Source organism: Cygnus atratus, chromosome 5 (genome assembly GCF_013377495.2).
Source record: "Cygnus atratus isolate AKBS03 ecotype Queensland, Australia chromosome 5, CAtr_DNAZoo_HiC_assembly, whole genome shotgun sequence".
In the NCBI taxonomy this organism is placed as follows: domain Eukaryota; kingdom Metazoa; phylum Chordata; class Aves; order Anseriformes; family Anatidae; genus Cygnus; species Cygnus atratus.
Window position 1 is genome coordinate 56,443,458 of NC_066366.1, and position 10,210 is coordinate 56,453,667.

Here is a 10,210-nt window from a genome sequence, read left to right on the forward strand (position 1 = left end):
ATATACTTGCTTTATGTGTGACATATTGTACCATGCATTGATTTTTAATCTGCTCAAACTAGCATTTTTCATGCAGGGTGAAAATCTGATGTGAGAAATAGCCTCTTCATTTTCCCTGACAACTGTTAACATTGAGCTTGTCTTCGGTGCTCATGCTGTAGGCAACTGCTCCTGCCAAAAGTAAATGCAAAGACCGAGGAGAAATCCAGTTTGCAAAATTAACCTCTGTCTCAAAAGTGAATAAATCAGGACAAAGGGGCATACGCTTCGCTCCTGGAGACAGGAGGAACTTCACTGTGACTGTTTGCCTCTGATAAGGCAGTGAGCAAAAAGAACCTCAAATGCTAAGACATTAGGGGCTTTGCAACTTCTTGTGGATGGGACAACTCTAATGGGAAAAAGTGGATTTATAATGATTCTGAAGCCATAAACTAAGGCTAAATAGAAGACCCTGTTGCCTTCTCCCACACATGATCATGTCACTGCCTTCATTCAGCATCCTAAAGACATGCTCTGTCAACCTGAGCCAAGTCCCACCACGGAAGTTCACATTGGGCAGGTAGCTGTGGGAGCTGGCAGCCCGTACCTCTAAAACACCAGGCACAGAGATTTAGAGGGAAATGAGGTGACTGTGGCCCTCAAATCCCCCCAGAGTATATCATGGCCTCATTAGCCACGTTGCTCATATGTGGGATAGAGGCAAATGTTCATTTGCTCAGCTCCTCAGCTGAAGGCATTGGTACTAACCTAATTACAGCCAACAGGATGTCTGACCTGGTACATTGTCTCTCAAGGCCACTGAGAAAGGTGTGGAAATAAACAACAAAAAGAGTCCCAGATCATTATATTCCTGGCTTGGTGCAGTTTTCCACTCAGCAGACGAAATCGCATAAAGCAAGTGGTTTTGCAGAGCTCCATTTCCATATTTCAGTCCAAGGCCAAAATGCCTGCCAGTGTGCTTTGGGGACTTTGTAGCTAATGCACACTGTCTGGCCCCAGCTTACCCCATACTTCACTGTTGCTGCATATAGGGTATGCATCTGTGGCTGAATTTGCATTTGGTTATTGATAATGAACAGAAAACTGGATGTATATTTTTGGTTTTGAAATTAGTAAACACATGGGCTTTCTTAAGGTAAGAGGACTCCCAAATGTCTCATGACATTATTGCTTTCTTATCTTGAAACGTTACAATATGCTTGCAAAATATAGTCCTGCAGAGATTTTGGAAACATTAAAGGTTCAACTATTGACTCCCCTTCTCATTAGGTTTGTAAGGTACAGAGATTAGTTATAAATGATGTGGTAGGTGTTGTATTTAAAGCTCTTTACTGAGGGGATAGTATATGGAATGTGTAAGCACCCACTGCTTGGGTAAATCCCAAAGTCCCCAGAAGTTACTGAGTAGGTGAGGTGCAGCTGTGTCATGCCACAATATTGCTAACAGCCTCAAAGGTTCTGTAGGTTGCCATCAAAAAAGGGAAATAAAAATAAGGTAAGATAATGATTAGTAAGTCAGAGATTCCCATGTGAGTTCAAAATTAACTACTTTGTAGGTTCTAACACAGAGGTCCCGCCTTGTGTCAGGGACATATGCATTTTACAGTGATCAAAACAGAGCTTTGAATACTTGACGTAGGAGATGAAATACAGATCTGTGATTTGCAAAGTGAAAACACAACAACAGCAATAACGAGACATCTAAACAGATCTGAATGTCACACTCCTGGGTGCAATCATAGAGATACCTTATTTGTGGCAGAGATGAAAAGACAGGGAATAGATAATCATTACTGTAACAACTACTTTAGTAAGCCTGGTATGGTGTTGGTTTTTTTTTTGTTTTGTTTTGTTTTTTTCCCCTGTTTCTTGTCATGTTTGGTATTCATTTTCGTCATGATTGATCAAAATCTGACAAATAATGTCTTTTATTACAATGTACTATATAAGAAAGATTTTCAGAAGCATTTTGGGATGTTTGCATATCCCACTAGTGCTGTATCTACACAGACAGTAACAGAAAGACCCATTTGACTCTGCACATACTCTGAGATTGCCATGACTAAGACAAATTTAGCTAACATTTTCATTTGCAAGTTTGCTGCTAAGAGATACAGGACCTACTAGCTAGGATACATTTGTATATGGCTTGCAGAGCAGTGACAGACTGTGCCCAGCCTGCTTGACAAAGGGATGCATGTCTACCTGTGTCCTTTTCTGTTGGTACATCTTAATGCCTATCACTCTCCAGAGTGGGCAAACTGAGCAATATTCAGAAATAAACCCATCTGGAAACTCATACTGAGAATGAAAAAATTCAACTGTCCAAAAGCCAATAATCTTGCCCCAAAGATTTTTCTCCACTGCTTCAGTAGCTACCAGCCATCCTGCAACGCACCTTCTGTGGGACCTCCTCTCCCTACTGCTCACCAAATGCACTTCTCACAGTCAAAATAGTGCAGGAAACACAACAAACAGAACAAGCATTAGTGACCATGCTGAAAGATGTCTAAAAAGTTCACTTGACATCAATTTATTCTGCAAAGCTCTGAAATGTTCACTGGCATAGTGCTAATTTGAACAAAATCATTGTAATCCGAGGACAACCAAATGCAGGACAATCAAGTAACAGGACCATCATTCTTTGATATCAGAATTTGACTTTTAGCCTTGAAATGGTAGCAAAACATCTGGATACAGGGCTGAGCCTCCATCACCAGGAGCTCCCAGCTGCTCTGTGGATGGGTGCAGCTGGTACATCCCTGCCCTGAGCACCATGGACACAAACCATCCGGAACCTTTTGGTCCCAGGGCCAGAGGTTGGTCCCTGACACTTTTTTTGTCAGTCCATCCACATGTGAGTGTTTCTTCCTTTTTTTCTGCCACAGATTATCTGAGTGACCACAGCCAAGTCACTTCCTTGCTGTCACCCCCTGACATCTTTTGCTGGATTCACCTGTAATGGTAATAAGTTTTTGTATGCTCATGCAACATCTGATACAACGACCCCCCCATCTTCTCCTGAGGATTATAAAATGATAAAAAGACACAAAAAAAAAACAGCTGTAACTTTAGTGTGCATAAGCCTTGGCTAGCCTAGTTGGTAAAACATTTATCTCACAGATTTATCTTGCACTTCAATATCAGAAGCCGTAAGGCTGTTCCCTTAATCTTCCCCTGTACACACAATCTCTGCTTGATCCTACCTAGGGCCAAGACCCCAGCCTGTCAGAGAGGGAGAAGAGCAACCCAGTAGTCAAGAAATTGCCTAGGAGCAAAAAACAATGTCACTCATTTTTAAAAATTGCTTTAAAATGGTGCAGTCAGAGCCTCATTTATGTTCCACAAGGACTGTTGCAGTGTCTGGCCAATGCTTGCTGTGGGACGTCATCAAAGTGAAGAAGGCACAAAACTTTAAGGGAGAGCTCCAGATGGGACTTCCTCACATAGCAGTTGTGGTGGAAGGGGGCTGGCAGGCAGAGACTTCCTTTAAGGAACACCTACAGCACCTTTACCTTTTGTGAGTTGCTTTTTCCAACCGCAAGACAACTTCCAGGAGTAAGGCAGCGGTGCAGCAGATGCACATGGATTGTCACTGAAGCTGAAGTAAAGTTAAAAAATGCATGGGTTTCAATCTGAAGACTGAAATTTCATTGACTTTATCTGGTCAGGTCTTCCTTTGTTTTCCCTGCTTTTCCCCTGGCACTGTGTGATCCATGCCCGCAAGCTGGTGAAATAGCAATGGCTGCACTCACTGTGCAGAGGATCCCTTTCTACATGGGGCTTTTTTTCTTTTTCCAGACCAGCTTTCATGTAAATTCTTGTTTAAATAAGTGCTCTGCCCCCAAGAAGTACAAAATTTGTCTCTTAGTTAGGAAGTTTCTGCACTCTGAAAACATGCTATATAAACGTGAAATATTTTTTTATTAACATTTAATGGAGAATTAAGTGCAGTATTGACACTAGAAAATGGACTGTATTATTTTTATGCTGTGATATGCAAATATACTCATTGTTATTGCAGATTAGGAGAATGAAATTGCTAATGTTTTTTAATAATGTTTATTATATTCCTCTGACAAAAATACCCATTAAAATACCACTTAAAGAGCATGAAGACTGCAGATATCTGAAATTAATTCTGATTTTTTTTTCTATAAAAAAAAAAAAGATAAGTTTTAAAAATTCAAATCTGCATTTTTCTGGTTTTACAAATAGCCCACCAAATCAATATTTCAGGAGAGTGAATCAATATTTCAGTACACTGTGATATAAAGTAAAAAAAATTGGTCTATTAACATCTTTTTATTAGCGTGTCAATTGCAGTGCACAAAATTTGCACATATGGGTAAAGAAATTGTTTCCTGAAAATGTGCAAATTGCTACTTCACTGAATGTAAATGAAGTGCTAATTGCTCTTTGCAAACAATATTTATGCAAATTATGCCCTACTGCTTACATAGCAGTGTGGATTTTACATTTACATTTCTTGCTTTTTTTTTTCCCCCATCCATTTGACAGTGTCTGGACATCAGGACTTGGGCTATTATTCTCTCTTTTCAATACATTTTATGGAGATATGAATGAGTGAAGAATGGGAAAGGACCTGCAGACGGTAATATATCACAACTTAGAGGGCAGAAGATCTAAATCTGTTCTGTTATTCTGGTTCATCATTCACTAAGCAAACTATTTCCAATAAATTATTCATACCAGTTTTTTCCTTTCATTCTGTTTGCCTTTCGACCCCAGATATGTAGGGAAAAATCTCTACTAGAGCCATTAGGAAAAGAAAAAATCAAAATATCTTTCATAAGCAACCCTTTCTCTGTGGGATGTTCCTAAATAAAGAGTCTGGGAGATTTTCAACAGTCAGTCCTTTATTACAGCTCATCCTCTGTAACCAAATACTTGATTTAAGTAACCAGCACCCACTACATATTGCAAATTTTATAGTCAGCGATGCTGTTGCACATTCTTTCTGATGAAAGCTAAAACATGATGATTGAAAGGTGGTGGCAGGTGATGAGAGACCACTCTAAGAAATCTCTGCTCTCCAAAATATACATAAAATAACAAAGTAATAAATACCACTTGACCAAATATGTGATTCAAATTAATACATTTACATTTTGGGTTGTTTTGCTGTTTATTAGTTTGTTTATTTTTCTGATGTTAACCTAGATTTAATAGTTTGTTTCTTCCTATTTTTCCCCTTTAATGTATCATTAATTCTGTCAAGTCAACATACCTTGTATAGAATTTCCCAGTCACAAGTAAGAGGAACCTTTAACTACTTAAGGAATATGTTTTGAAATATTCATGAACATGGACTGCAAATTTTCATCCTGAACCCTTGAAACTTCCCTATATACTTATCAACACTGCATTTCTGGAGGTGAAAACCTTCTCCACTTGATATTATTAGATTAGCCATTAACTTCAGTGAGGTTCAGATTAGCCTTTCATAGTTCAGTTTCTTAAAATTTATTCTGTGATATAAATCATGATTTTTTTTTCTTTTTACAACGTTTTTTATTGGTTACTGGAATTTCAAGATCTCAGGGTTTCAGATGTCTCTGTTGTCTTGCTCCTCAAAAAAAATGGAAGGCAAAATTTTTTTTTGTTTGTTTTTTTCTAGGTTGAATGGATGGGACACACCTCCATAGCTCTGAGGAGTACATAGGACAATGCAATTTAAAAATAAATATTGCTGGAGGAAGGGAATAAATATGCCTGGGGGAGCTGGCCAGGACTCTCACAGATGATTTGGATTAGTTTTTATTGCTCTCTGGAGGCAGGCAAGCTGTCTTCCCTTGCACAGCCAAGTGGTCTGAGTTACCCTTTTTAGCTCCACTGCTATTCCTGCTTGAGACTGGCCATGTCACTCATGTCCACAGGATAAAATGTCAACTCCTTCCTTGTTTTGCTGCAGTCACACGTCATGCTGCATCCCGCAGCCAGTAGGTTCACCCCAACCCAGCCAGCCCTCCTGAGCCACTCTCCCAGCAATGGGTTTTCAGTGGGATTCCCTAAGAGTTTCCTTCCTACAAGGACGATCTGTCATGCATATCCCAAGCGTAAGCAGAAGCAACAGTTTCACAAACAGCATGGTGTTTGCAGCTCCTCCAGCTCCAGCTGAGGAGCTTCTCATGAAATGTCAGTCAGGTCAGAGGATGCTTGTGTGCCATTCCTTTGCACAAGTCATCAGTGTCATCACAGCTGTGTTGGTGTCATTGAGCGACAAGTGAGAAACAGATGGGAAAAATATATTCCAGCTGTACTTCTCTCTCTCTCTCTCATCCCCTAACAGTGGGGTCTAACAGTGTCCCCCGGTGAAAGTGTCTCCCAGCATAGACACTAAATTGGAGTTAGGTTAACATGGTATAACATAATCTCCAGCCTTGGAGCAGGCGGCTTGTGCAGCAGATCGTGGGGGCACTGCTGTGCAATGACCCCACACTGAGTACATCTAATTCTAATCCCAAGAGAAAGGAGACCTTAAAAATTAGAAAGATGTCCCCAGCGGATCAGAAGATAAACACCCATTTGAAGAGGAAGGTACACAACAAGGGAGCTACACTAATTCACCAGAATAGATTGTACTGTTGGGAGCTCTCACAGCTTTTCATCTTAGAGCATCTCTGAAGGTTTCTCACCCTCAAAAGCTCTTCTGTGAGAGTTTTCAGACCCACTCATTTCTTTGTCTCAGGAGTGATGAGAAACAGCAATCATCTTTCTTTTTTTGCAGAGCTTTTCCATCTGGGACAACTTGAACTTCCCTAAAGAAATATTATATGTTTTTCTGTATTGCTGGTACAGTTCATGAAATACACCTCTTCTAAGACAAGCAAGAAATCTCTGCCTCTGGCCTTAGAGTTTGTTTCTCTATCTCTGGAGCTATCCAGTGCTCAGGAACTTCTTGGAGAAATTCTCAAACATCACTCAAATTCAGCTCCAGCTCAGCAATCAGAATTTCTTAGGGCTCGGATATTTACCTGTGTTCCTCTGGCTCACCGAGCTGCCTCACACCAGCCACTCCTGCCCACACCATAAAATGTCTTAATACAAACACCCTAAAATGTTGTAATTCAGCCTTTCCTGAGAGAGCTTTAAACTGATGTGTTTTATGCTGTGTGCAGGAGCAAAACAAGTCTTTTTCCCTCTGTCTTCCTTTTGATGCTGACTGCTGCCCTTTTACCTGAAATTGGGACTAGAGATAGGCAATTGTTCTTTAGCAATGGCTGGACTTCAATTTTCAGTAGTTGCCTCCAGCAAGATCAATCCGCACAGGCTCTTAGCAGTGACAAAGCACAAATGGACTTCCCTGCATCTCATCAAAACCTAACTCCCAGGAATATGAGAAAAGGAGTTCAATTGCTGCAGTTTACCTCAAGCTTGGAATGGGCTTGACAACCCCCAAAGAGTTCTCTAGTTTCTGCTGCCTTAATTTTCTTCAAAGACCATACCCCTGTGGCCCTGCTGCTGGAGGTGGGTCTTCTTGTAACATACTCTACCTTCAGTGAGTCAAGTCTATGTCTATGATCACGTTTTTAACTACTCCAGAGGAACATTTATTAATGCTTATTCATTCTCAGATCAAGGCATGTAAACACGGGCGTGAGAGTCTGGAGACATAGGCTCCCATCTACAGAGAGGCAAAAGGTGTGTCTAATTTCTCAGTCCTTTAGTACCCAATAAATTTAAATTTACAAGCAAGGTTGGGGACAGCATTGGTGCCAGCAGGACACAGGCTGGGGCCTGCAGCCTGCACAGCACATGTCCCTTCAAGCTGTAGGGCTCTCCGCACACTTGCTGCCCAGGCAGATCAGAGCCACAGCCACCATGAGTCTGATCTGCAACCCTTGGCACAGCAAGCACAGCCCTGCCTGCCCCTCAGTCCTGTTTCAATAAATGCTTAAATTTGAGTGTGTTCTGTGTCAAACGCTCATCAGCCACTCGAGCACTCTGTATAATTGGGGTCAGCAATAGCTTGCTTTCTGCATGGATACGGCAGCTTCAGGACAGGAAAATGTTATGGGAAGCAGAGAAGTAGCTGCAGCCTGAGGGAGAGACACTATTAGCATCTGCCTGCCAGTGCTGGGCTCCGTCTGCATCCAAGTGGTTTGGACAGGGTGGGACGAGAGTGGGCAATAAAATGGTGGTGGGGCTGAGCAGGCTACAGGACCAGGGTCAACCAGCAGCAGCAGCTCCTTGGGGCCTCGCAGCCAGGTCTTGTCCCACCACCCCAAAAAGGGAGCAGGGCAGGCTGGGGACAGCCCCCACCTGGGACATCAGGCACCTCCACAAGGATGGAGGTCAGCCCATCGTGGGGTCTGGCTGGGGGATGCTCTCAGAGCATCTCCGAGCAGAGAGGCAGAGCAGGGCTGCTGGAGCCAGCCTCATCGCCCTTTTCCTCAGGTGGGTTCATACAGTGACGTGTCCTTTTCATTTATTTTGAACAAGAAATCTTGTGTTTGTACAGGAACCTTCACAGTACACAAAGTGCTCTTTCTATATTGAAAAGTGTAAGAATATGAGAATTTACCACAGACTCCGAACTAGAAAATCCTTGGGTTTAAGGCCATTCTTAGGTTTAAAAAACAATCCTTGAAATTAATTTCTCCCCTCAGACTTAATTTCTCTCTTAATTTTACTCCCCACACCTAAAACACCCTTGTCAGAGACAGTAACAGCAACGTCAGACCTTGATACTTCTCTGTCTGGTGCTCTGAAGTACATGCCTTGTCCTCGAAGGTAAAATCAACACCTTCACAACAGATGGATAATATTGATGCAATATTATTACATGAAGTAACGTTGCTTCTTTTACTCTATTTTTTCTTTTGTTCTCAAAGAAGACACAGCACAAAGAGCAATCCAGGTCCAGCCCTTTCTCAGGTCCCCAGGCTAGAGCCGCTGGCAGGACTCCTATAAAGGGCCCATCACTTGCAGATAAAGTGGTTGGAGAGGTGTCACCAAGGGTACACTCTGATCTTCAGGTTTTTATTAACCTGGGCGATGATATGTGAGGAGATAAGGATGTTGTTTGCTCTCAGACCTGAGATTGAATTTCCAGTCCTGGCAGTTAGAGAGGAAAAAACCCCAACTTATCCTTGGAAACACACAACATCTCATGTGGCAACAACTGGAACACAAAGGCATATTGCTATTTTTAAAGCAGATTTTCTGAGTACAACGGCAGTTTAAAATATACACAAAAATAGCGGTCCCTAGAGCCTGCTAATGCCAGTCTCCTGAACCAATAGCTTCCAAATAGCTTTAGGAGGAGTCAGATTCCCCAATACCTCTCACATGAGTGTAAATCCGTGCACACGTACACAGACACACGCACCGATGTTAAAGGAACTATTTGGGATTTACATTGCAGCCACTGCGAACACGCTCTGATCCAAGTGCCCAAGTGCAAACAAAAAACGTGTTTCCCAGCCACATGAATATTTCATTCTCCCATGACAAGGCCTCTGTGCTCATCAGCCGGGAGCAGAGGAGATGCTGCCAGCTCTGCTCGCAGGGCTGGCTGTCAGACTCCCCGCATGTGCCAGCTCTCAACAACATCACCACGCTGCTGCAAGCCTCCAGGATGGAGACAGGAAGGGTCTCAGAGATGGGGGAGCATAAAAGAGTTCCACCACAGAGGATTTTTAATAGTGCTGCACAATTAGGAGTCCCTAATTCACTCTCCTCATTCCCTGTGAAGGCTGCCTGGAGGAGTGTGCTCTCCCAGCTTCGAAATGAAGCAGCCTCATGCTCTTTCCTGCCTCGTTAAAGTGATTCAGGCTTTCAAGTTATCAATTTAAAAATAAATAAATAAATAAATAAAATCTAAAGAAGGAATTGGTTATAAAAAAATAATGCCCTTATGACTGAGGTATTGTAAGGGATGTGCTGGATGCCCAAACAGCAGTCAGCATCTACCACTGCCCACTCTAAAGAAGAGCCCGTGCTCAGTGTTGAGAGATAATTAAGCAGGGAGGAATGGGATTCCTGAAATCGGAGTGCATTGAGTGAGAAGCTGCCTGAGTGAATGAAAAGAAAACAGCCTGGATTTGGGTGCTGTTGTGTTAATTCCTGACCACTGGGAGAAGAAATACCTGGTGTGGCAAAAACTTCCTGTCTCCCTGACCAGGTTTGTGCTCCACAGATAACATAAGTGCTGCAGAGGCTGTTGGTGTTGCCTTTCTTTTCC